The sequence below is a fragment of the Erinaceus europaeus genome, chromosome 14, assembly GCF_950295315.1.
Source record: "Erinaceus europaeus chromosome 14, mEriEur2.1, whole genome shotgun sequence".
NCBI classification, from domain to species: Eukaryota; Metazoa; Chordata; class Mammalia; order Eulipotyphla; family Erinaceidae; genus Erinaceus; species Erinaceus europaeus.
Genome location: NC_080175.1, coordinates 18,362,693 through 18,390,294, shown reverse-complemented (window position 1 = coordinate 18,390,294; position 27,602 = coordinate 18,362,693). Strand labels below are relative to the sequence as shown.

Below are 27,602 nucleotides of genomic sequence, written 5' to 3'. Positions count from 1 at the left end.
TCTTGGACCTGTATTCTCACCACCCACCCACCCCAGAGTCTTTTACTTTGGTGCAATACGTCAATTCCAGTTCAGGTTTTACTTGTGTTTTCTCTTCTGATCTTGTTTTTCAACTTCTGCCTGAGAGTGAGGTCATCCCATATTCATCCTTCAGTTTCTGATTTATTTCACTTAACATGAATTTTTCAGGGTCCATCCAAGATCGGCTGAAAATGGTGAAGTCACCATTTTTAATAGCTGAGTAGTATTCCATTGTGTATATATACCAAAACTTGCTCAGCCACTCATCATTGTTATTTCTTTTTTTTTTTTTTTTTAATTTTTTTTATTTTTATTTTTTTATTAAAGAAAGGATTAATTAACAAAACCATAGGGTAGGAGGGGTACAACTCCACACAATTCCCACCGCCCAATCTCCATATCCCACCCCCTCTCCCGATAGCTAGCCATCATTGTTATTTCTGTTGTTGTTGTTCTTGCTGTCGTTGTTGTTGGATTGGACAGAGAGAACTCAAGAGAGGAGGGGAAGACGGGGAGAGAAAGATAGACACCTGCAGACCTGCTTCACCGCCTGTGAAGTGACTCCCCCCATCCTCCACAGGTAGGGAACTGGGGGATCGAATCTGGATCATTGGCGCCATCCCTGCGCTTTGCACCGTGTGCGCTTTAACCCACCATGCTACCACCAAGCTCCAAGCAGTTGTTTTTTAAAGTTACTTATTATGAAGGAGAGAGATTGAGATATTGGAGAAAGAGAATGAGAGCCAAGAGCACTGCACAAATCTGGAATACGGTGGTGCTGGGGACTGACTGCCTTAGGGGTCTTAGGTATTTAAGTTGGTACTCTAACAGACTGAACTACTCCCTCTGATTTAGCCAGATAGTTTTAAGAAGCTTTTTTTTTTTCACCCTAATTTGCAATGTATTTTCAATAATAAGATTAGCTTTCAATTTAGTTTAAGGTGAAGTTTTGTTAGCAGTTAGGGCAGTCTGTAATTGTTTTTATTTCAACTGGAAAGAAAAATCAAACATTTAATAACTTAAGTTAGTGAGATTTGAGTCTAGAAACTTAGACAAGGAAATCTTAAAAGCAGACTAATTACTTATCCTTATCAAACAGATCCTGCTATTTATATTCTGTAACCTGAATATACATCAAGGATTTTAAGCATTTCTTTACTTTCTATGAATTCTTCAAAAGTGACATCTGAGTTTTTTTTTTTTTTTTAATGTTATATCCTAGTGTGGATCTTGGCCATTTCCAGGGGACAAACCGAAAAGTCATGTCATATTGTGAATAATAGAAAGTACTAAATATATTCAAGTCTATGTGAATCATGCATAAATTACATCCAAAAAGCTTAAGCCATCATGTTTCAGATTTTGGGAAGTGCGCTGTATAAATACAATCTCCTAACAGAAAATATTCCTCTTACCACTAACCACCAAACCAAACCGTGAGACAATATTATATTTTCAGTTTCATTTGGAAGACTATTTATCTGTTAGCTTTGGCTTGTCATTTGCTGAATTACTAAAAATGGCATAATTTAGGGGCTGGGAAGATAGCATAATGGTTATGCAAAAATGTCATGTTTAGTTGTAAGTAGTATTTATTACTAGACCATCAAACCACAAATGGAATTGAAAGTGCAGTTCTTTCATACTAAATACAAAATAACATTTTTGCTAATGTTACAGTATGAGATCCATAAGCTTGCTTTCTTTATTCATCATAAGGTAACTACCCCTATGACCTTCAGCCTCCTTCAACTCTTCCTTGTTGATGTTCCCTTACCAGTTTCATCTTCAGCTCTACTCTTTCAGCACTCCATGTGTTAAAGGAATTACAGCTAATAGGAAGTAAAACAAACTTTTTACTCTGAAACATATTGTTCATGATGGCACCTAAAGTAGAGTGATAACTCACTCTGCCCAGAAGGAACTGCTCAGCAGCAGAAGTGAAATTAATGTCTTAAAGACAAGCTACACTAACAAGCAGACTTCAGAGGAACTGCTCTGGTAGAACTTTGTCAGCTACCTGTAGTGGGGCCTCTCTCCTTTTCTGTTACCTATGATAGCTTACATCCTTTTAGACTAGCAACGTCAGCATGCTTGGAAAGCGCATGTGTATCTGACACTTTTTTTTTTCGTTTTTTAAATTTATGATTAATAGTTGGTTACAAGATTGTAAGGTTACACTGTATAATTCCACACCACACCCACCACCTAAATTCTGTATCCCCTCCCTCCTACCTCCCAGAGATAACCACCATAGTTCTTATAGGTCTTAAAAATAGTTTGCTTGCTTCTTTTGTTTTTCCCCAAGTTTATGTGTATCAGATCTCTAGATTCCACATTTGAGTGAAGCCATCCTGATAATTCTTTCTTCTCTTCACTTATTTTGCTAAGCATAGTCATCTCTAGTTCCATCCATTTTGTCCCAAAGGACACTATCATGTTTTTTTATTCTGGCACTCATTTTATTTTATTTTATTTTATTTTATTTTATTTTTTTAACTGTATAAGGGAATGAACCTTGAACTTCATATAAGAAAACCTCCTCAGAAACCTTTTTGTTTTTATTTTAGAGAAAGGAGAAAGGTCAACACAAAGAGGAGAGAGGGAGAAACACCATAGTACCATCCCACCATTTATAGCGTTCCTCCTGCTGCTGTGCTTGGTGTTCCCATGATATGCTGTAGGGCTCAAATGGAGCATCTCACTACAGCAGGGCTTATGCTCGATAAGGTCAGCGAACTTTCAATCCCTGCCTTCACCCATCTTCCTGACTAAAAATAACACAAGCTCATTGTAAATGCTCAGGAAGTACAAGTACCAGCTAGTAAATAAAACCCAGCAATAAGCCACTTAGAGCTAGCCAGTTAAAGTAGGGGTGGGCTTGCTGTGCTGGAGGTAGAAAAGTATTTGTTCTGAGACATAGGCTGATTCTTCTAATGACTTCATCCCTGAGGGCTTTCACATTTTGCACCAATATTGGGTCTCCTTGTGACCAATTGGTGTTCAGAGAAAAGGACATGAAGGAACCCACAGTAATTGTTTACAACTAGCACTCAAACCTGGGAGAGCAATGTGAAAAAAAAATTTTTTTATCTTGTTTTGTTACAACTTGCTCATTGTATTATTTGTTCATGTCATCCAGGATATGGAAGCACTAATTCAAAGGGACATATGTGTTGCTGTTGCTCATAGCTGCATTATTCACAATAGCAAGGAATAGAAGCAAACTTAATGCCCATCAACAGATGACTAGATAAAGAAGTAGTGGGAAACACACATACACGTTTATGTGTATGTGTACATATATTTTCCCCCAATGGAATACTACTCTGCTACTTAGATGATACTGTGTCCTTTGGGACAAATAGGTTGGAACTGGAGGTAGTTATACTAAGTGAAGTTAGAAGAAGGTAAGAGTCAACTACCAGATAGTTTTGCTTATGTGTGAAACAGAGAATTGAAACACATGAATTTACAAAAAGGAGAGGAGGGAGCCAGACAAGGAAGGAGATGAGGAGGAGCATTATATTAAAAATTATTTGCTTGGTCACTAGCTAGTGTTGAAATATTATACATCCCATACTACCTTAGTAGTAGCCATTTTATTAAAGATTTCTTTCATATGAGATTCAGAGTTTCACATAGGAATTTCACAAAGGAGAATATATATATATATATATATCCTGGCAGTCTTATACTCTTATAGCCACTATGAATCACAAAAATAGGAACAATGGGAGTCTGGCAGTAGAGCGATGGGTTAATCGCACATGGCACAAAGTGCAAGGACCAAGTAAGGATCCTGGTTTGAGCCCTTGGCTCCCTACCTGCAGGGGAGTTGCTTCACAAGTGGTGAAGCAGGTCTGCAGGTGTCTTATCTTTCTCTCCCCCTCTCTGTCTTCCCCTCCTCTCTCCATTTCTCTCTGTCCTATCCAACAACGACATCAGTAATAACTACAGCAATAAAACAACAAGGGCAAAAAGGATAAATAAATAAATGAAAAAGAAAAAATTACAAAAAAAAGGAACAATGAAATGCATTGTTGTATAACAAATCATCCCAGAAGTTAGTAGTTCTGAAGAACATATATTTTAAATTTTCACTGTTTGTGTGGGTCAGGAATCCACAAGCAGGTTAGCTGGGTTGTTCAGCTTCTTTATGTTCTCTTGTGAAGATGCAGCCAAGCTTCAGGCAGGGACATCAGGAATCTCAAGGCTTGTCTGGGGCTAAATACACAACGTCCAAGGAATTTCATTCACGTGTTGGCATTTCCAACCTCATTCACTTGTTGGTGTTTTCGTGTTGGCTTCATGCATTTGGAATATCTCAGTTCTTTACCACATGAGCCTTTCCACAAAGCTGTCTAGTTGTCCTAAGACGTTACTTCCACTATAATTGCTGGATAGGATAGATAAGTAGTTAAGGAAGGGTAGGGGATACAGTGGAAACTTAAGATGGAAGTTAGTCTTTTCTAACCTGATCTTGGTAAGGTAGCGTTGCATCTGTCATATGTTAATGTGCCCTAAAGTCAGTTATGATATGGCATGAGAAGGACTAAGAGGTATATAAGCACTGGGAACCATCTCAGAGATGGTTTTCCCAGAATACCAGTGCTATTTTAATTTGTTCTTACTGGGACTTCATCTCTCCAAGCCAACTTTTTCTGGGAGAGAGGGAGACACATAGCACATCACTGAAGCTTCCCCCAGTGCAGTGGGGGCTAGGCTGAAACCTTGGTGGCCTCACCTTTGCTGTTTTTCAGGTAAATTATTAGAGAAATTAGCTTTCCCCCTACACACAGATTTCCAACCCTTACCTTATTTAAAAAAAAAGTTTAAAAGACATTGCCAGCGATGTTTGTGTGAATGAGGTCTGGGTGAAAATATGATGTGGCCTGTTCTTCAACCTAATGAAGACAGATCCTACAAAAACCCTTGCCAGAACTGAAAGGTGCTTAATGGGTCATCTTATCTGCAACATGATTGAGCAAACTGACTCTGGCAGGATTACATAGCACACATCAAGTTTAGCCAGTTAATTTATGTGCCAATTAATACATACATACTTGTAATTTTAATAGTAATCATCCATAATTAGAAGTAGTTATTGCAAGTTTAGTTTCTCATTATTCCCTTGTAGTACAAAGCAGATAGTAATTTTATAGCAAAGATTATATCACAGGTTTGCAAGTATTATTCAGGAATTTGAGCTGCTATTTCAAATTTAGAGAACTAGTGAAGGATTTATAGGCAATGAAACGATGGCAGACTTGTTTCAAAAATCCATTTGGAAATAGTATTAAAATATTGAGTTGTCAGAAAAGTCATAATGTATTTTTCTGTGCAAAAATGTGTCATGGTTTTTCCAACAACCCAATACACTGAGGAAGATTAACACTAAAAAGACTATGATATTTCAAGAGAGAAAAAATGGGTGCCTGAAATAAGTCAGTATCAGTGAGAGAATGGGAAATAGATTGATCTGAGAAGAAAAACAGTAAAACCAAAAAGCTTTGATCACTCATGGATATGAAAGTTTAAAAAAAAAACTCTTGAATTCTGGCAGGCATGGAGAATAAACTAGAAGAAAGATCTTATCTCTGTAGAAGAATGTGTGGGTAATGAGTTTATTTTTAAACATGTAAAGGTTGAAAGACTTGGACAGCAGTAGGAGATAGAAAGGTTAGGCATACAGGTTTGGAGCACAAACAAGCAGTTTGTATAGGAAATAAAGGTGAATTGTGAGACAAGAAATGAGGTTATGGGACAGATGAGATTGTTTATAGTGAACATGTAGAGGGCAGTGGGGTGTGGGGGGAGTTCAATTTAATCTTATTTTGAAATGGTATTGTTTGGTGTATTACACCAAAGTAAAAAAAACTTTGGGGTGGGGCTAGGGTTCAGGTCTTAGAAGACAGAGGAGGACCTAATGGGGTTTGAACTGTTAAGTGGAAAACTGAGAAATGTTACACATGTACAAACTATTGTATTTTATTTTACTGTTGACTATAAACCAGTAACTCTCCAATAAAGAAAAAAATGCAAAAAAAAAAACACTACATTTCTCAAAAAGGAAAAAAAAAAAAAGAAAAAGAAATGGCATTGTTTGAAATTCTAGGACTCCTGTGTGACTGAGAAGATCATTTGAAAATCATGAGCTAGGGGAGCCGGGTGGTAACGCAGCGGGTTAAGTGCAGGTGGTGCTAAGCGCAAGGACCAGCATGAGGATCCCGGTTCGAGTGCCCGGCTCCCCACCTGCAGGGGAGTCGCTTCACAGGCGGTGAAGCAGATCTGCAGGTGTCTATCTTTCTCTCCCCCTCTCTGTCTTCCCCTCCTCTCTCCATTTCTCTCTGTCCTATCTAACAACGACGACATCAACTACAACAACAATAAAAAGACAACAAGGGCAACAAAAGGGAAGATAAATAAAATTTTTAAAAATTACAAAAAAAAATTAAATAAAAAAAAAAGAAAATCATGAGCTAGGTTTCTGTAGCCTTAAAATAATGGAGTTAGTTCAAATCAGTGAGTCTCATTTTTTTTTCTTTTGGATTATGTGTAACATAGCATAACAACATATTTCATATCATATTAAAGAGTGTGGAGCTGACAGAGTTCCCTGAATATGGGGTTCTATCTCCTTTCTCAAAGTGGAAATATACTCCTCCTTTCTTTTTTTAAAATTTCTTTATTGGGGGATTAATGGTTTATAGTCAACAGTAAAATACAATAGTTTATACCCTTTATTTGATAGGACAGAGAAAAGTTGAAAGGAATGAAGTGATAGAGAGGGAGAAAGAGATAGCTGCAGCCCTACTTCACCACTTTAGAAGCTTTTCCCGCTACAGGTGGGGAGCAGGGGTTTGAACCCAGGTTCTTGCACATGGTACCATGTGCTTTCAACCAGCTGTGCCACCACCTGTCATCTCTTATTTAAGAGTTTTGCGTTATTCTCTCCTCCTCCCGTCCTTTTGGTACCCTAATGATGCAAATGTTGGTGCTCTTAATATTGTCCCATAAATTTCTTATAGTATCTTGATTTATTTTAGTTCTTTTTTCTTGTTCATGGTTTTATAGATGGCTTCCTCTATTCTGTTCACCTTTTTGACCTTAAGTGTTCCTCTCTACTGTATTTTTTAGCTCACTTACTATTGGATTATTGGAAAAGTCATGACATTTTCCCCCAATAGTCATTTATTTATATTAAGGACAAAGATCAATCAGTGATACAATGGCTGTTTTGTTCGATAAGCTTTTGCCACCTTTCAGTAAGCTTCATAATTTCTTGTTCATAGAAGGACCTGTCATTATCTGCAAAAAACTGAACAAGGTGCTGATTTACAGCCTCGTCTGAATTGAATGTTACGTCATGCAAGGAGTTTTGAAAAGAGTTAAACAATTGGAAGTCTAACAGCATACATTCAGGCAGATACAGTGGGTGTGGCAACACATACTGTCCAAGCTCCAATAATTTTTGACTGGTAATCAAACTTGTGTGTGATCTCATTGTCATGATGGAACACAATTCCTTTACAATTAATGAGCCCTGGACATTTCTGGATGATGGATTTGTTCAAACTGTTCAGTTGCTGACAGCACACATTCAAGTTGATTGTCCAGTTATTTGGTAGCAGCTTGAAAAACACACCTTTAAAATCCCACCACACTGAGAACATAATCTTCCTCTGATGAATGTTTACATGTCATTTGAGATGAATCATCCAGTTGGGACCAAGACCATTTGTGTATCACATTGTTTTAAATAATCCACTTCTCATTAATTATCAGTTGCTTCAAAAAAAAAAAAGAATCATTTTCATGGTGAGGAGACAGCATAAAGGTTATGTGAAAAGCTTTCATACCTGAGGCTCTGAGGTCTCAGGTTCAATCCTCAGCACCAGTATAAGCCAAAGCTGAGCTGTGCTCTGATATCTATCTTATCTATCTCTATCCGTAACCCTCTCTCTATCTTTATGTATCTCTCATTAAAATAAAACAAAGAAATATTTTAAAAGGATCATTTTCTTCACTTTTAATAAGTATATTGCAGATGTTTATATGCACTGTTAAATTAATGTCTTTGAGTTCATGAGGAACACAAATACCGAACTTGCTAACTTATCCCAGTTTCTTTGGATAGTTGTGAACACTTAGATGATAGATGTTCAGTGTTTCTGCATTCTTTCATGTCCCGTAACATGGGTTTGACTTGCTCAGTGCCTTTAATTTATCATCAACCTTGGTGGGCCTGCCTGAATGAGGAACGTCATTGAGATCGAAATCACCAGGACAGAATTTCATGAAGCATTGTTTGCACTAATGTTCTTTGTAGAGCGTTGTCACCATAAACTTTATGCAATTTTTCACAGGGTTGACATGTGTTCTTCTCTTTATGGAAATAAAGCAGTAAAATATGGTGAAAATACAGTTTGGTTTCCCATCTTAAACTTGGAAAATCTCCAAAACTCAGAGAGCTCAGATTTTTTTTTTTTTTTTATGAAGCTAGAACTGTCACCTGTCAAATGACATAGCAATACCATAGATATGACTCTAGTACTTCCAAAAATGAACTAGTGCCATCTATTGCAAAATTATATCATGACTTTTCTGACAACCCAGTGTATTCTTTTTTAGAAAATATTTATAAGAAAGATAGGAGGAGAGAAAGAGTCAGGCATCGCTTAGTACATGTGCTGCTGCCTGGGATTGAACTCAAGACTTCATGCTTGAGAGTCCAGCGCTTTTTTTTTTTTTATTATAGGGGAGTTAATGTTTTACATTCAATGGTAAGTACAATAGTTTGTACATGCATAACGTTCCCCAGTTTCCCATATAACAATACAACCCCCACTAGGTCCTCTGAATCCTTCTTGGAGAGTCCAGTGCTTTATCCACTGTGCCATCTCCCGGACCACAGCCCAGTGTATTCTTTATCTTTGATTTCTGTTATGATTTCTTTCATGCTTTCTTTGCCTTTCTGTTGAAAGTTTTTTTTTTTTCCTGTTGAACTTTTCCTTTTTGTAAGCATTTTTACAATAGCTTTGAAGTCTTTTTGGGGAAATTTCTGTAGCTCTGTTGAATTTGGGGTTTTCTTCAGTTAGGTAACTTCCTCATTATTTTTGATTCTCTGGGAAGCCTAAGGCCAAGGGCCTGTGTTTGAGTGGGCATAGAAAGTGAGTGATCAAGGGTTATCTGTCAAAAATGTCTGAGTTTAGAGCACTAAGGTTGTCCCAAACTAGAAGTTTGAAATTGAAAGTACATTGAAGATGGGTGATACAGTAGGTTTTGGTAGGCTCTTCATAGCAGTTTGAGTGCTTCTCCTTGCTCTGCTCCAGGGTCTGTTACTATGGAACTGAATTCCAACATGGCTGTTCACAACCTACTGAGGTTGTCTTAAAAAAAAAAAAGCTGTTGTAACTCCCATAGAGGTTTTAGCTTTAATTGCCCATTTCCTGCTATTATGAAGTTGTAGACAAAAAACAAAAACAAACAAACAAAAACAAAAAAAACCTGTTACATGATTGGTGTACAAGGATTTTGGTTCAGCCTTTCTCCTGCTCACCCTAAAATTGTATGTCTTATGGGTCTCTTTCAGATTGTGACTTACTGTTGCATGGAACAGTGTGGATCAGCTTTTAACCTTTGGTGAGTGTGTTTGTCTGTGTCCCTACCTGGATATTGAGATTTTTATTCTGAATGTTTATTTAATATCCAAGCCCATTTCCTTGCAGTGTCTCTTATGTATGCTGTGACTTTGTTGTGGCAAAGGAAAGTAGATCCTGCTATCAGTGCCCTGTTGGCTCTCCCCCAATGTGTTGATAATTGTGTTTTGTACAGTCATCTTTTTCATCAGTTTTTTTTTTTCATTTCTTAGACTCAAGAACCAGATGTGATTCTGCCTGATACTTACAAATAAATATGATAAGAATCTTTACTATTACTTTATTAGAATGTTTCCACTCATGGTGAAAAGATTTGATTTTATTATTTGTCCAAAATTGTACACCCACCAAAGAAAATCTTAATTTTAAACAAAACTAGTTATGAACAAAGTAAAATGTGTAATTATTTACCTGTGAGTTTTCTTGGGACACTCTTTATTTCTCATAAATTGCTTATTTCACCTTTTTGGCAAGTTGCTTTCATTGGGCCAGTAATGACTAATCCTGGTCCAGTGGTCAAGAATACTAATTTAACAACTTTGACTTTAACAAACTTACCTCCACACTGTTTAAGAGCCTAGGGAGGACCTTATTATTTTGTGTTTGAATTGTATGTTAAAGGCTTTGATCTGTGTGATTGTTGTGCCATTCTAATTTTTAGTCAAATAACCAAGGAATTAGCCAATAGAGCAAAGGACTTGCATTCAAGAGGTGCAGGTTCAATCCCCGCCACCACTTATGCCACAGTGACCCATGATCTTGATGTTTCTACCTGCTGTACAACTTTCTAGACTGCTAAAATGTTTATTCTGTTGTGCAACATAATCCAAGTCCTCCAGTTTTAAGAACATTAAATAAAATCACTTAAGCCCATTTTATTCATTTGCCTATTGAAAGCGTTTTAAATTTGTTGTCTTTTAAGATGTTATGGTATGTATTATTAAGTTTAAAGATAGAGATAGATGGCATTGTCATGAGGATGGGAGCAAATACACTCCTTCAACATCAAGTTGTAGCCTAAAAAATAAAAATACGTAAAAAAATGAGTAGTGAAGTTTCCTGATTTTTCCCTTAAAATTAAAAAATAGTGATCATTTAACTCAAAGTAGAAAATTGTTGTGACTTATCCTTTGGAAATATACTACTTTGATCAAATCAAATGCTGTACTTTTAGTACTCATAATAAATACACATAAATATTTATGTGTAATATATATGTAGACTCACACCTCAAAATTAATTACTATGTGCTTTTAATGACGGTTGGATGTCAAATGCTTCAAAATTAGTGTTGATAATAAAGTGTCATATAATACTGGTTTGAGAAGGTTTGGTTTGGAATTGAAAAAGCGTAGAAGTTGAAACATAGTATAATCTCTGTCATAATCAAAGATATTTTATTTGGTCTATAGAGTTTGTATTCAAGCAGTGCTAAGATCCACTGTGAATCTGAAGTGATGTCTGCCATCAGCCATGATATTTGCCCATAGATCACAATACTGACTGCTGGGTGAAATGTCTAGTATGTGTGTGTTTGCTAGTGGAGTACCAGGTCTTAAATCCAGGGCCCATACATGCAAAGCATCCTCCATGCCACTGAACTACATTATTGACTCCTGAGACAGTGAAATGAAAAATTCAGATCATTTGGTATATTTTACACATGATTCTCTAATGTGTCCTGAGTAGTAAAGTTACCTAGTTCAAAGTGACTAAATATGTTCTTCATTATTCTCTAATAATGTCAGGCTCCAGCATTTTCCCTTTAAGGTAGTTATAAGAGTTTTTCTATTGATAAATAACTTAGATAGTTAAAACTTAATAATACATATCATAACATCTTAAAAAACAACAAATTTAAAATGCTTTCAGTAGGCATATGAATAAAATGGGCTTAAGTGATTTATTTAGTGTTCTTAAAACTGGAGGACTTGGATTCTGTTGCACTACCATAGGAAAGCTACCTGGGTAACTTTTAGTCTTAGGTTACTCATTTATAAATGAATTCTATTACACAAAATTATTACTACTTAGAATTGTCATAGTCAAATTAAGTTCTAGTGGTTCTTCAGCAGGGAGATGAATTGGAGTCAGGCTCCAGCATTTTCCAAATATATTTGGCTGGGCTCCATTCCAGGATTTCTAAATTAAAATCTCTGTGGGTTCAGGCCTACATAATCTTTATGTAGTTTCCTGGTTAAGAACTATTTTACAAGTAAAATTTGTTAAAAAAAAAAAAAACTAACTCATACTATTCATTTTACTTTGCTACCAAGATGCTCACAAAGTATTTTTAAATCATTCTCAGTTGATGAGAACTACCAGCCCATTGAAACATTTTGATAAAGATTTATCTAAGTGTGATATTTACAAATATAGTAGCACTGCCTACCTAAGTACAATATAAAATATACTCTGTCTCAAGACATACTTGACTGCTCTCAGAAATACTTGGATATGGTAACTAGATTCTCTCATATGCCAGCAAGAATGCAGGTTCAACCCCCCAATCACCACTTTTAAGGGCAAACCTTCACAAATGGAGAAGCAGTGTTATAGGTGTCTCTCTTTTTCTCTTTCTCTTTATTCCCCTTTTGCTCCTAGCTTCTCTCTGTTCTACCAAGTAAATGAGTAAACAGTCAAAATATTTAAAAATATCTCTCAAAAATAAAATTAACTAAAACTACAGCTAAACACATAAAATGCATAGAAAACATACATGGGAAACCTGTATGAAGTTGGATTTAGCGATTTCTTGAAATTGGAATTGGTGATTTCTCGAATGTGACGCCAAGCACAGCAATAGGAATAAATTGGTCTTAAATTTAAAACTTTTGTGTATTACACCAAAGTGTATATTTATATTAGTTATAATGTTTAAAGAATTCAGTACAACAAACAGCTCAGTTAAAAGATGTCTAAGTATGGGTAAATAAAAACTTGACATTTCTCCAAAGGAGAATAATACAACCAGTAAATAATAAGATGCTCAATATCAGTAGTTATCCATTAGGTTGACTGTTATCAAAAAATGGAAAGCAAATGCTGGTGAGGATGTGAAGAAATTGGAGATTGCTGATGGGAAGTAAAATGATACAGCTGCTGGGGAAAACAGTTGGGAGATTCTTTACTTTTATTTTATCTTTATAGGTTCATTAATGAGAAAAAAGAATCAGAACATCACTCTGGCACATGTGATGCTGGGGATTGAACTTAGGGCCTCTTGTTCAATAGTCCAATGTTCTATCCACCAAGCCACTTCTAGGACTCAAGTTTGGAGATTCTTAAAGTCATAAATAGTGTTACTTATGGCAAGATGAGAAATTGTACTCATGTACCAACAACTGCACTGTAAACCATTAACCTCTCAATAAAAAATAGTGTTACTATATAATTCAGCAATTCTGTTTCTATATAAATACCCTCAAAATTGAAAAAGGGTACTTAAACAGATATGGGTATATCATTGTTTATTGTAGTAACATTCACAGAAACGAAAAGGTAGCAGTGACCTAATTGTCTATTGATAAAGCATAAGGAAAATGTGGTATATACAAGCACTCAAATATTACTCAGTCTTTAGGAGGAATAAATTTCCAATACATGTAATAACTTGACTTACCCTTGGAAATTTGCTGTGAGGAGTAAGCCATATATGAAAAACAAATATTGGAAGACCCTACTTCTAGGTCTGTATATAATGGGCAAATGCCTAAAACGCAGGAAATATAATAGTGGTTGCCAGCCACTGAAGGGAGCAAGAAGTGGGAGTTCTTTAGAGTTTCTGTTTAGAATAATGAAAACGGCCTGGAGTAGGAGAGTGGTGATGATTTGACATGGTATATTATTAATTAAACATTATGAATCTACTTAAATGGTTATGGAGGTTGAAAACTCTCATAGTTTGCCAGCTGTAAACTGGAGACCCAGTAAAGCTCATGGTATAATTCAGTTTGAGTCAAAGTCCTGGAAACCAGGAAAATTGATTCTATGAGTCCCAACCTAAGGGCTGGAGATAAGATGAGAAGTCCCAGCTCAGAAAAGTAAGGCAGAAAAACAAATTCCTTTTGCCTTTTGTTTTAAGCAGGCTTTCAATGGAATAAACAATGCCTATTCACAGTGGAGATGTCCATATACTTAACTAAATTTACTAATTCACATTTTAATTTCATCCAGATATGCTCTAACAGACACACCTAGAAATAATATTTAATTCTGGTCAATCAAGTTAACACAATTATCATAAGAACTAAGTGCCCTTTCAATGACAAAGTTGTTGTACAGTTGGATTGAAGAATTTCATTAGATCTTAAAGAAACCTTCGTTTACAGTGTTGAAACAGCTTTATTCTTTTAAGGAAGTATAACATTATATTGAATTAAAAACAATGAAATATTCAAGAATCTCTTCTAAAGTGGAAAAAATATGTTTTAGAATTTGAAAAAAAAACTTTTGGGAATAGTTGTATAAACACAATGAAAATGATAGACTTGTTTTTTTATTGAGCAAATATAGGTTCTCAGTAGTACAGTAAATATAATCTACATAACTGAGAGCATAAAATCATAGCGGAAGGGAGAAATAAACTCAATAATCAAATGAGTTTTCTACATTTTCAAATTCAGTTCAGTAGTAATAGGATACTGAGTCATATCAAAGTTGTGAACTTAAATTATGCCAGTTTCTGCTTGCTTTAATGTGAATTTTTTGTGTGTGTGGTAAATTGTAATGAGGTATAACAAAGCTCTTCACTTTCCGATGATCATTTCTCAAGATATCATCTATACATGCATATATATGTGTTTTAATAATAGTTTTGGTTCCAGGTAACTGTTTAACAGAACTAAATTCAATTTCCATTTCTGCAGTATGTTTGCCACATTTTGTCTCCCACTAAGCCGCTAATATACCTCTACCAAAGTCCATTACATCCCATACACCTTTGCAACCTACACTCCCCACCCCAGAGCTCTTGAGAAGTTCAGTTCTGCAGAGACCAAAGTCTTGTGTTCATTTACTTTGCTTGTTTCCTTGCTTTTGCTTCTATATTTATTTATTTGCATTCAGTATTTTCCTTTTATTACATCTCTGTTGTATTTCTTGTAGGAATGGCATGGGGTTGTAAATTTCTTTAACTGTTGCTCTTTTGAAAAACCTTCATTCCTTCAAATATGATTAGTAGCCTAGCTGGATAGAGTGTTTTCAGCTGGAAGTCTTTCCATTTAGTTTTGAATGTGTCCTGTCACTCCTTGCAAGTCTTTATGTAAAGGAATCAGTTGACAGTCTTGTGAGAGTTTCTTTATAGGTGGCTTTTTGCTTTTGTCTAGGTGCTTTTAACATTCTTTATCTTTGATGCTTGCTATTTTAGTTATTATGTGCCTTGGTGGGCTTAGGTTTGGATTTTTCTTGGTGCTCTTAAGAGTTCCCTGGATATGAGGCTCTGTCTCCTTCCACAATTAAGAGAAATTATTAGCCATTATTTCTTAATATAAAATTTATGTCCCTTCTTTCTCTCTTCTCCCTCTGCACCCCAATAATGCAAATATTGATGCTCTTGATAACACCTCATAGTTGTTGTTTTCCAAAGCACTGCCCAGCTCTAGTTTATGGTGGTACTCTTGGGATTGAACCTGGGAGCTCAGAGCCTCAGGCATGAGAATTGTTTTTCATGATCATCATTCTGACACCCTAGCCTACTCCATAGCTTTCTTTCCTTTCCTCCAGCTCACCATTTTGACCTTCAGCTTGTCTTTTTTCTGTCTTGGATCCCTTTACTATTTTTGTAGATCAGTGCCTGTATTCTTATTTTTAAAATGGTTTCTTTAAAAACTTTATTTATTTAATTTAATAGGACAGAGAGAAATTATGAGGAAAGGGGGATAGAAAGGGAGAAAGAGAGCTAGAGAGACACCCACAGCACTGCTTCACCACATGTGAAGCCTTCCCCCTGCAGGTGGGGACCAGGGGCTTGAATCTTGCACGTAGAAATGTTTGCACTTAACCAGGTGTACCACCTGGCCCCCTAGTTCCTGTATTCCTTTCTTTCACCCTGTATTCTGTATTTCTCTCATGTTGCGATTTCATTTATGCTTTTTTTTGACTTTGTTGAAGTTTTATAAAAAACTTGGTGAGCATCCTTAGCACTGGAGCTTTGAAACCTTTAAGAAGATAGCTTTGTAAAATTTGAGGGTTTTTTTTTTTTATGTTCTGTCTTGGTCCAATATCGTGGGTTATTTTTTTCTGTGTTCCCATTGTTTGGTTCTCTGTGAAGGTTGTTGCTAGGAGGTTGTATTTTGAGAAAGTGTGGGGTTCTTAGTCAGATGTGCCTGACTGTCTGTTACAGTGACATTCTCCCAAACCAGATGTTTGAGACTGAAGGTATATCATAGACTGGGTAAATAGAACTCTTCTCCCTGGCTCTAACCCAATGGTAGTTGCCATGGAAACTGAATTCCAGAATGTCTGCTTTCATGCTACAACTGCAGTTCCCACATGGATTATAACTGATTCCCCCTTTCCTGCTGTTACAAAGTTATGGGGACAAGCAGCCATGACATTAAAGTGCCAAGATTTGGGGTCAGCCCACCCCTGCTCACTCTGTCTTAAAGTTTTGTGTCTTTATAGATTTCTCCCAATGTAGCTTATTATCTCCCAGTGCAGTATGATGTGAACTAAGTGATAACAGAAGAGGGAACAGAGTGGAACCCTTGGGAGCAGAATGGTCTTTTGCAGCTGCAAAGCATTGTGCAATACGTGTGAAGCAGGGCCTTGAGAGTGGACCAGGGCCACAGGCTGCTGTACTGGACAAAGCTGTTGGAGGAGGTCTACAGAGCTGTTGAAGGAAGGTGCCATAAATAGCAGAGTAGATGTGAAGCTGGGTGATACTGGGCTTATTTAGCTGAACTGTTGTTCTTTCTTGTGAGCTAGTCTGCAACTCAAACCCCCCCTTTTAAAAATATTTTATTTATTTATTAATGAGAGGGATAGAAGGAGAAAGAGAAAGAACCAGACATCACTCTGGTACATGTGCTGCTGGGAATTGAACTCGGGACCTCATAGTTTGAGAATCCAACACATTATCCACTGCACCACCTCCCAGACCACCTCAAACCCCTTTCTATGTGGTGCTTTCTATGTATGTTTTTCTTTATTCTTCTTTTTTAAAATATTTATTTATTCCCTTTTATTGCCCTTGTTGCTTTATTATTGTTATTGATGTTGTCGTTGTTGGGTGGGACAGAGAGAAATGAAGAGAGGAGGGGCAGACAGAGAGAGCAAGAGAAAGATAAGACACTTGCAGACACGCTTCACCACCTGTGAAGTGACTCCCCTGCAGGTGGGGAGCTGGGAGCTCGAACCGGGATCCCTACTCCTGTCCTTGCGCTTTGTGCCACCTGTGCTTAACCCACTGTGCTACCGCCCAACTCCCTGTATATTTTTCTTGTTCTCTTCTTATAGTTTAAATAAGAGGATGCTCCTATGAAATACTTATTACAAAAATATTAACAGACTTCTAAAGACACCATATATTCTAATTTTAAGTAATAAATTATATTGAGTACTTATTTCACTTCAGGATCACATTGCTAGAGAGTCTATACCAGCAACTCAAGCACAAGACAGGAACCACACTGTGACCTTCACAGAGTCTTACTGGTAATCCTAACATGCATACCCTTGCGCTGTGGGAAGAAACAGGAATCCCCGGAGAAAATCCACACAGAGGGAGAAGGTCCAAACCCCACAGTGACCTGAACATGAGAAGATTGAGAAAAAGATGAGGGTCTGCCTTATATTTCATTTCAAGTCCATACTTTAATTTTTCATTGCCACCAAGGTTATCACTGGGGCTCAGTGCCTGCACAACAAATCCACTACTCCTGGCAGCCTTTTTTTTAAAAGCTATTTTTTCTTTTCTGTTTTTCCCCTTCCTCCCTTCCTTCGTTCCTTCCTTCCATCCTTCATTTCTTCCTTATTAGACAGGACAGAGATAAATATGGTAGGGACAGATAGAAAGGGAGAAAGAGAACTTGCGTTACCACTCATGAATCTTCTAGGTGTGCCACCGCCCAACTCCCCCATAGTTTTCAAGAACCTATTTATGATGTTAAGTGAAGGTTTACTACATATTATTGGGGTAATGGTATAATTTAAGGTCCATACTCTAAATATTCTCAATGTCAGTGGCTTGTTTTTTGTATTTAAATTTAAGAAAAAGACAGATTAAAATAATGGGTAAAATAAAAATTAAATGAAGTATGGCAGTTTACTTGAGAGTAAAGAGGAGTTGAATTTTCATCCTAATTCTATCACTCATTGTCTGTGTTCCTGCATCAAAAGAAAAGAGACAGACAGACAAACCACAGCACTATTTAGCCATCCATGGAGCTCCCTCAGTGCATTGATTTTAATCTTTGTTAGTGATAAATTTTTTCGAGTTACGAGGGGGTAGATAGCATAATGGTTATGCAAAGAGACTCTCGTGCCTGAGGCTCCAAAGTCCCAGGTTTAATCCCCTGCACCACCATAAGCCAGAGCTGAGCAGTGCTCTGGTGTTTCTCTCTGTGTCTTTCTCTACATCTCTCTCAAAAATAAATACTTAAAAGATATTTTTAAAAAATTGGGGGGTGTTTTGAACATAAAATAAAACAATAGATATGAAATTGTATTTCAGATAAATTACACAATATTTTTCTCATCTAGACTTTGTTGTATGGTGTGTATTCATTTTACTCCCTGAGATTAAAGCTCATTATGCCAATTTTCTTAATATAAAGAGACAATAATGGTAAATCCATGAAATTGCTTGACCTAAATAAACAAATTGACTTGTGGTAGCATATATACGAATGAGTTTATGATCCGAAGTGTTGAGTTCCAAACAGATTTTTATAAATCAGCAAAGACATTGGTCCCAAATCACATCACTATCCAAGTGTTATCTCATTCTGTGTTTTACGGAGCACCAGGGAATGAATCCTGTGCCTCACACATGTTCAGATACCAGTGTGGAGTAGTCTCCCCAGGCCATTTCCCCCCCTCAATGTAGCTTATTTAGGTCTGTGAGGAAGGGAGGCAGAAAACAGCCTAGACAGCTCACCTTTCTGGGTACATGCCTTTGTCATGCACATGACCCACTTTTTGTTGGCACCACATGGGAATGTTCTGGCACCAAGGAATGACAAAGGATCTTATGTCATTTCTCCCATTTTGTGTCTTAGTCTCTGAAAAAAAAAAAATGAAAACATCAACCTGGAAGAGATGAAATTGCTTATACTTGACTCTGGCTTATACTTGATCCAAAAAAGTAGAAGAGATAGGCAGACCACAGCACCGTTCCACCATCCATGGAGCTCCCTCATTGCATCCTCCTATGTGTCAGGCTAGAACCCAGGGCTTTATACATTGGTATCCCAGGTGGTGGTGATGGCGGTGCTGTTGCTGTTGCTAATCTATCTTCTCCCTTCTCACTTTTTTTTTTTTTAAACACGACAAAACTTTATTGTGTGTGTTGAGGGTGGGTCAGGGAAGAAACAGATTATGATATAGCTGTTGGCCCCATCATCTGCAAAGCATTCACCCTCCAACTTAGGTCCTTTCCCACCATCATGTACCAAGATCCCAAAGAAATGACTTACTACATAACTGGCACCCTCCTTGAGTTAACAGTTTCCACTTGGAGGGGAAGCCTTAATCCAGAACTGTTTTAATTCAAATGAGAGCTCTCATGAGCCACAAATACTAAGCCCTAAAGTGAGTGGTGTATTTTCTAAGGAATTAGTTTCTCCCATGCTCATGTTTTTGACTTAAATAGTCATATTTATAAAAAAAAAAAATAGAAAAGTGCTAGTGAAAGCTAGAAGCAGTTAAAAATTAGTGTTTACCTTTTTTAAATTGGGAATAAAATGATTAGGTTTTACCCCATCATAAATAATAGTAGACCTAGAAGGAGATCCCTTTGTGGGGGGTGGGGTGGGTGAAGAAATGAAAAAACAAAGAAAAACAACTCCATTATTTTTGTAAAATAATTTTAGGACTTGGAGTAGTAAGTGAAAAATCAACTTTGTGGTTTAGAGTGTTAATGTGGTCTGAACAAGAGTTAATAGAAGGAAATAAGCAACAGACAAATGAAGTTTTTCTGTCAACACTGAATAGATATGACAAACGTATTGGATTTAAAGCCTCTGTCATAAATGTAAGTCCCAAGATCCTTAGCCAACACCCCTTCCAGATGAAATTGAATGAAGTTATTTTATAGTCCACCTTCCATTTAGAGGTAGTAGTAAACTCTTTGGATTCAACCTCCAAAGGTTTGTTTGGGTAATATTTATGTTAACAGTAAAATGGAATTATAATTAGATTATTTTGGTTCATTCCAGACCTATGTCTTTATTAGAACGTGGCTTGGATTCCTGTGGTCAGTGGTATAAGGAAACACAGGGTTATTAACAGGTCCCAATGATTTCCTCAAGAGTTCCTCTGGTTTGCAAACCCTTCCGATGACTTCACTGATAAGAGTTATGGTTAATGTAGTGATTTTGAACTTATTTGTTAGGAAATCTGTTAAGCAAAGCTATTTTTCTTGACCTATTCTCCACTTACTAACCTCTTCTGCCCTACAGCACACTTCTCTAAATGCATACTATGGCAGCAAACTTTTCTTTACATTGAAGATGTAAGAATGTTATAACATCCAAAAATAATGGCCAGGCATTTTCTTTAATAGTTGCTCTGGAAAATTCTCCTTCATTTGAAAAGCTGATGGAAGAATTTTTACTTAACCAATTCTTTTTTTTGGTTTTGCCACTAGATAGTACTTTAGTCATCAATAAGAGAAAGTTATTTTGAAAGCTTGGGAAATATTCTTTGTAACATGGGCTGAATTGTGCATAGAATCATTACTTTTTATGACTTTAATTGAATTTGGTTAAAGATAATACACTGTGATAAATGATATGTCAACTTAGAAATGGTATTGTTTTTATTTGTGTATGTTATTTTTTGTGTGTACTATTTTTTCATTATGTATTTTAATAGTAGATCAAACTACTACCAACTACATTCCTTGAGTCATGCTCGTGGAACATACTCAAAGCATTGAGAATATTCACTGCACAGGGAAAGCTATATTCTAAAAATTAAGTATAGTGAATATTGTGATACATAATATAATTATAGAAAAATTACTCATGACTCATCTGTAAGATGAAAGCAACCTGGAAGTTACCCTAAAATCTGATCGGCATCTTCACCTGCAAGGGGGAAGCTTCACAAGCAGTGAAGCAGTGCTGCAGATGTCTATCTCTGTGTTTCCTCTTCCCTTCTCTATTTCTCTGTCCTGTCAAGTTAAAAAATATATATATATTTTTTGGGGGCCAGGTGGTGGCTCACCTAGTTGAGCGCACACATTACAGTGCATAAGGACCCGGGTTCAAGCCTCTGGTTCCCACCTGCAGGGGGAAAGCTTTGCAAGTGGTGAAGCAGGGCTGCAGGAGTCTCCCTGTCTCTCTCTCTCTCCCCTCCTCCTCTCAATTTCTGGCTGTCTCTACCCAATAAATAAATAAAGATAGTAAAAAATTAAAATAAATATTTTAAAAATCTGATAGAAGGATTTGGGTACAGTGAACTGGATAGGGACAAGGATTTATAAACTAGGGATTAACAAATTTTCTAGATGCAAGTTTTAAAATAGTGTATTCTCTAAAAAGGGGACCAAATGGGCACTCTTGGGGTCAGATGGCAAGCCTGTTTGACAGCATACATTAACATGTGCAAGGGTTCAGGTTCAGACTCCCCAGTTCCCATCTACAGGGGGGAAGCCTCATGGGTGGGGAAGCACTGCTACAAGTGTATCTCTCTCTCCCACTCTTATCTCCCCTTATCCCTTTCAGTTTCTGTCCTATCAAATATTTTTGCTTAATGGGAGCTCTTGAATTTTATAAATCCACTTACAATTTTGTATAATGTGGTATTAGGGGATATACAGATACCTAAGGTCTTGCACAAATGTGGTACTGCTATGGTACTTTTTATGTTTAAAGAGTGACAGACACCAAAATAGTGCTGTCACCTAGGCGCTCCTCCCATTTTCATCCATGATGACTATATTAAACCTAGTACTTCACATTATTTAATTAATACTTTAAGCACAGAATGATCTTTTCATGGGTGGAAAATTTATTCTATTTTGTTTTGACAAGTTGATTTAAAATTGCTTCTTAAATAAACTGAACTAAAAAGTATGGAATTTAAAGAGACTATATTTTACTTTATATAGGACTTTGTTTTTTGGCTTCTGTTGCCTTCATTTGTACAATATTAATACTCCCTATATTTTAATTAGTGATTTCGCCAATATTCTTTCCATTGAGAACCAAAACATACTGATTTGGGCTAATTCAATTGTTCCTAGAAATACAACTTTAGTATTGCCTGGTCCCTTCTCTTTGTTGCTCTTGTTGTTATCCAGGCTTCACTGCTTCAAGCTGACTTCTTCAGATGAGATACAGAAGGACAGAGGGATCCATTTATTTTGTTTCAGTTAATTTATATTCCACAGATGAATGAAATTATCCAGTAATTGCCTTTCTTTTAAAAAAATTTTTTAGTGATTTAAATAATTGATTTACAAAATTATAAGACATCGGGGGTATAATTCTACACTTTTCCCACCAACAGAGTTCTGTGTCTCCATTGCCTCCATTGGAAACTGCATTAGTTCTCCCAAGATCACAGATATGGGTTGACTATATTTTTTCTATAACTATCTGGGGATATATATATATATCCATTTTTTCCCCTGTGGTCCTGCCTTCTTTTTCTTTCCAAGTCACACCTACTACTTCAGAGTGTCATTTTTCCTCTTCTGGGTCCTGATGAAATTGGAGTTCAAAGCCCTCTGGTCATCTTCCACTAACATTTACCCCTATGGGAATATGAACTGAAATTATTGATGGGGTGCAGAAGGTGGAAGGTCTGGCTTCTGTAATTGCTTCTCTACTGGACATGGGTGTTGACAGGTTGATCCATACCCTCAGCCTGTTTCTATCTTTCCCTAGTAGCAGTGGGGCTCTGGAGAGATGAGGTTCTGGAACACATTGGTGAGGTTGTCTACCCAGGGAGTTTCAGGATGAAATTGTAGTAACATTCACAATTTAGTGGCTGTGGCTTGGTGAGTTTCTGAAGAAATCCTAGTTGTAGTTTGTTGAGTTTTCAGGTATATATTTTTTTTTCCTATTTTATCAGGAGCACAATCTGAACTGGCTCCTATTCCATAGCCATACCTCTGGAAGTCCCAGAAATTGTCTTTCACTTCCTCACTTATTTCACTTAGCATAATCACCTCTGGCTCCATCTATTTTAGCCCAGAAAGCATAGTTTCACCTCTTAACGACAGAATAGTATTACTGTTAGTACATATCTCATAGTCCCACCCCCCCCCCCATTCATCTGTCAATGCACACTTAGGTCTATATTTTGACTATTGTGAATAGTACAGAGTGGATACAGCCTTCAAATTAGTGTTTCCATGTCCTTTGGATAGATGCCTAGGAGTAAGACTGCAGGATTGTAATGGTCTTCATACCATTTTCCACAGGAGTTTACATTCCACAACCAAAAGTTTTACCAAAATTCTTCCTTTTCACCACAGCCTTGCCAGCACTTGTTTCCAGTCTTTTTGATTTAGGTTTTTACTAGCATTTAATGGCACATTCTTTTGGTTTTGGTTTGATTTTCCCTAATAAGTGATGTTGAGTTTATTTTCATGTGTCTGTGAGTCTTCTACATATCTTTATGAATAATTTTTTTAAACAAATCATTCACAATTGTGAATAACATGATCTCCTTTAGGACAAAGAAAATGTTCTCTTTAGTATCTTCAACATGAAAAATGTTATCTACTGTAGATAGGTGCTCAAAGAATTTTGTTAAATCAAAGAATATGCTTGTTAAAAATTTGTGTAATTTACTTAAACAGCAGATGGAAGAAAAGGAATAAACCATTCAAACATCAGTTCTTTAAAATAATCTGAGTGAGATCTGGCTGGGCTAATGGCTCTTTCTGTGGACTAGGAGACAGACAGAGTTTTCAGGTTCAAAACCTGTACTTCCCAGAAGATGGTCATTCGCTACGGTAAAAAAAGAATAATAATAATAATAATAATCTGAGCTGTAAGAGCAAGTGATAAAAAAAAAGTGATTAAACCTGGGTCCTTTTTTTGTATGTTTGTGGAGGAAAAGTTAAAATTAGATAATTCATTAAAGAAGCATGGATTAAATCCATGTCTGAGAGTGAGATACAGATATGTTCTTATCATTTCCTTTAAGTGTATTTGAGATAACCCACTGGGACAAAATAATTATTCCACTGAGAAAAACTTTTCTACCACAAAACATTCTTTGATTTGATTATTTTTCTCCTTTATCTCTTGATAAAGATTTTTTTTTCTGCTTGCTGCATGTTTGCATTTTGCTTTACCCCCTCCTCCTGTGTATTAGTAAATGCAGTGCTTTGTTTTCTTCAGGAAACACCTTTTTTTCTGTGTGACATAGTCAGTTTTTGTCACTTCCACTCTAATATTAAGAAGTCATCCTTTTCCTGTGCAGAGGAAATTTCCCAGCTGTTCTAAACTTGTGAAGCCTGCTGTGGGAGGGAAAGAGCAACATGCTAAGAACTCCTCTCTATTACACATCTTTTTTATTGCTTTTTCCATACAGCGGATCTTGTTATTTCTAATGTGCACCATCTGATTGACAAGATGGTGACTTCCTGTTTGAGAGTTAGCACTGTTTTAGTATAACAGATCTATGGTGATAGAATTTTATCTGAACACTGCTATGCTCCTCTCCACTTGATTTAAAAGGTAAGTTGGGAAAATGAAGCAATTAAAAGTAGTAGTATTTTGAAGTCATTCTATAGTGTTTGTTGTTTATTTTTGTTTAAAGTGCTTACCACTAACTCTCCTCTAAACATACCCATTTCACTATTGTGTCTTATTTATTTACCATTTGGAATATGATTTCCTGCTAATTCACTTTAAGACCTCTCTTTTTAAAATTACTAACCCTCTCTCAAGAAACTGTAGGATCTGCCATACTCTGTTAATTATCACTGGCCCCAAAAGTGTACCCTTACTTCTGCACATGCTGCTTCAACTGTCTAAATTATCCTCTTGCTGCGTTTCTCCTTGGTCTGAACTCTTTAAATTACGGCTTGTAAATCACACACATACTAGGTTTTTATAAATCACATGTTAGGTCCATTAAGAAGTTCCCACTTTCTACATCCATTGTCTTGGCCCTAGGTTAAGTGTCATATTTGTAAGCCCATCTAGTATTTTGTTAAGTATTTAAAAAGGAACTTAAATAGTTTTTATTATATTTTGATATTATAGAAATATCATACATTATAAATTAAAGACTGTCTATACAAGTATGTATTTCTTGAAATCCAAGTGTGGTTTTGTCATTCTTGTTACATCTTCAGAAGAGTACAACCAGATACCTTTCACTGGCAGATGAGAAACTAACTACCCATGTGTCAACAACTGTAACGTAAATCATTAAACACTCCTCCATAAATGATGGAAAGTTTTTTATCTTCCTTCTCGTCTCCTTTCTTTCTTTCTCTCTTTCTTTCTTTAATTTTTTAAAATTATTTTTATTTATTGGATAGAGAACATCAGAAATGGAGAGAGAGAGGGAGAGAAAGAGCAAGGGCCAGAGGTAGGGAGAGAGACGCCTGCAGCACTGCTTCACCACTCGCAAATCTTTCCCCCTGCAGGTGGGGACCAGGGGCTTGAACCCAGGTCCTTGTGAATTGTAACATGTGCACTCAACCAAGTGCACCACCATTCAGCCCTCTTTTTCTCTTTTTGAAAACATTATAGCTAAAGGGTTGGACTCAAGATACTTGCCATCCTTAGACATCATTAACACTTCATCAAAACCGTTTGGGTGTATTGCACAGGCTTGGTCAAAGGGTGAGTAGATTCTGTAAATGTGGAATGAAATGAATAAAAATGGGCCTTGGGAACATTTATATTTTTTAGATTGTTACTTCCTTTTCAGCTAAGGAAAGTCCTATAACTATGCTGTTAGCTTAGGAGATAGTCCTGTGAACTTGACAGATCACAGCTGTATCCTGTAGTTTGTATGAAAATCTGTTTGCTTTTCCTCCTGTTCATTTAATTTTTCTATTTTCCTAACATATTAAAGTTTATCACAGTGTTTCAGGGAGCAGGAAGTTGGATATATGCCCAGATGAGAATGTTAACAATAGTTAAAATACTAGGTTATAGGCAAAGTGAATTCAATGCAAGGTATGTATTTTAAAAAAATTAATAACACAAAATTCTCTCTAAATAAAATTTTAAAATAAAGTCCCAAGAACATTTTAATATTTTAGACTAATGCTATAGCTGAATTAGTTTGATTTCTTATGCACATGCTGTAATTCCTTTACAAAGAATCAAGTACTTTCTCTGTATGCCAACAATTCAACTATTTTAATCTCTCAAGGATTTAGAGTAAACTCAGGGTATTATTTCTTTTTGCTATCCTAACAATCTTTGTTTACCACCAGAACACTAATTACCTAGCTCTTCTTTCATTCAACGTTTATACAATGATGTTAGATATTAATTTGCTCATATACCTTGAAATTCCTTTCTTGACATTTGAACAGATAGCTTGAAAATGTTTTTCAATGATCTTATGTGAGTTCAAGTAGACTATTTCATTGATGATGCAGAGAATATACAATCACGTGTTCCATAGGAGAAATGATTCCAACTTTCAGTATTCTTTTCTTGAGTGGAAAGAGTACTGGACTAAAGTCAGGAAGAAAACATTCTGAGTGACAATAGATAGTGGCCTTAAGCAGCTCTGAGTTTTTTTAACAAGTGAAGAGAAATTGGACTAGCCGATTTATTTAAGGTCTTTTTGCTAGATTCTGACAGTCTTGAAACCCAGCTCTGCGGGGACACAATGTTTATTTCTCAGTATATAAGTGTCTCTTACTACCAAAAACCCATTATATAATATGACAAGTGAAAAGATATTAAGCCAGTTGAGTGGTATTTAGAAAGATGACACCAGTGTTACAGATGGTAAAGTCTAGCCAAAGGAGCCATAAACTGTGTAGACAAAGATAATGCTGCTGTCCTCCTCATAGTATAGATAGTGAGCAGGGCAGGGGGTTATAGATTGACTTACTCAGTAATAGTCACTTTCATTGGTGTAACACAGCAGTAATCTGATCTTAGGTTTTAAGAACAGGAAACTGAGGTACCTAGAGAAAATTCATACAAACTTAAGGAGAGTCCCCACTCCTATAGACAATCTGATTTTTAACAAAGGAGCCCAAAATATTAAGTGGAGAGAGTCTTTTCAACAAATTGTGTTGGGAAAAAGTTGGGTTGAAGCATGCAGTAGAATGAAACTAAGCCACTACATTTCACCAAACACAAAAGTAAACTCCAAAGGGATCAAGGATTTAAAATAATCAGATTTCTAGAGAAAAACTGGCAGAATCCTTTTTCAGTCTAGAGGTGTCTTCAGTGACTCAAATCCAGTTGCACGGACAACAAAAACAGAAATAAACCAATAGGACATCATATTGAAAAGTTTCTGCATAGCAAAGAACCATATCTCTTAAAGAGACTCCCACAGAATGGGAGATCTTTACAGCCATACATTAGACAAAAGGCAAATAATCAAAATATATAAAAGAGCTCATCAAATTCAACAACAAAAAAGCCTCATCCAAAAGTAGGGAGAGGACATTCACCAAGGAAGAGATCCAACAAACATACATATGAAAAAACGTTAAAAGTTACACATTATCAGAGACATGCAAATAAAGATACCACTTCAGTTCTGTGAGAATGCTATACATCAGAAAGAACAGTAACAACA

General features: G+C 36.4%; 1 protein-coding gene across 13 annotated transcripts in view; it reads left to right on the top strand.

Annotated features, from left to right (window-relative positions):
• Positions 1-27,602, top strand: part of ADD3 (adducin 3) — a 144,743-nt gene that overhangs the window by 31,366 nt on the left and 85,775 nt on the right. For 8 of the 13 annotated variants that reach the window (XM_007530315.3, XM_060171354.1, XM_016191435.2 and 5 more), the window contains one exon: positions 9,617-9,666. The exons of 2 other annotated variants lie outside the window; for them this stretch is intronic. The gene's annotated coding sequence lies outside the window, so the exon portion shown is untranslated. Of the gene's footprint in view, positions 1-2,611; positions 2,752-9,616; positions 9,667-24,401; positions 24,548-27,602 lie in introns of those variants that run through there. 3 more of the 13 variants (XM_060171359.1, XM_060171361.1, XM_060171355.1) reach the window with 2 other exon arrangements.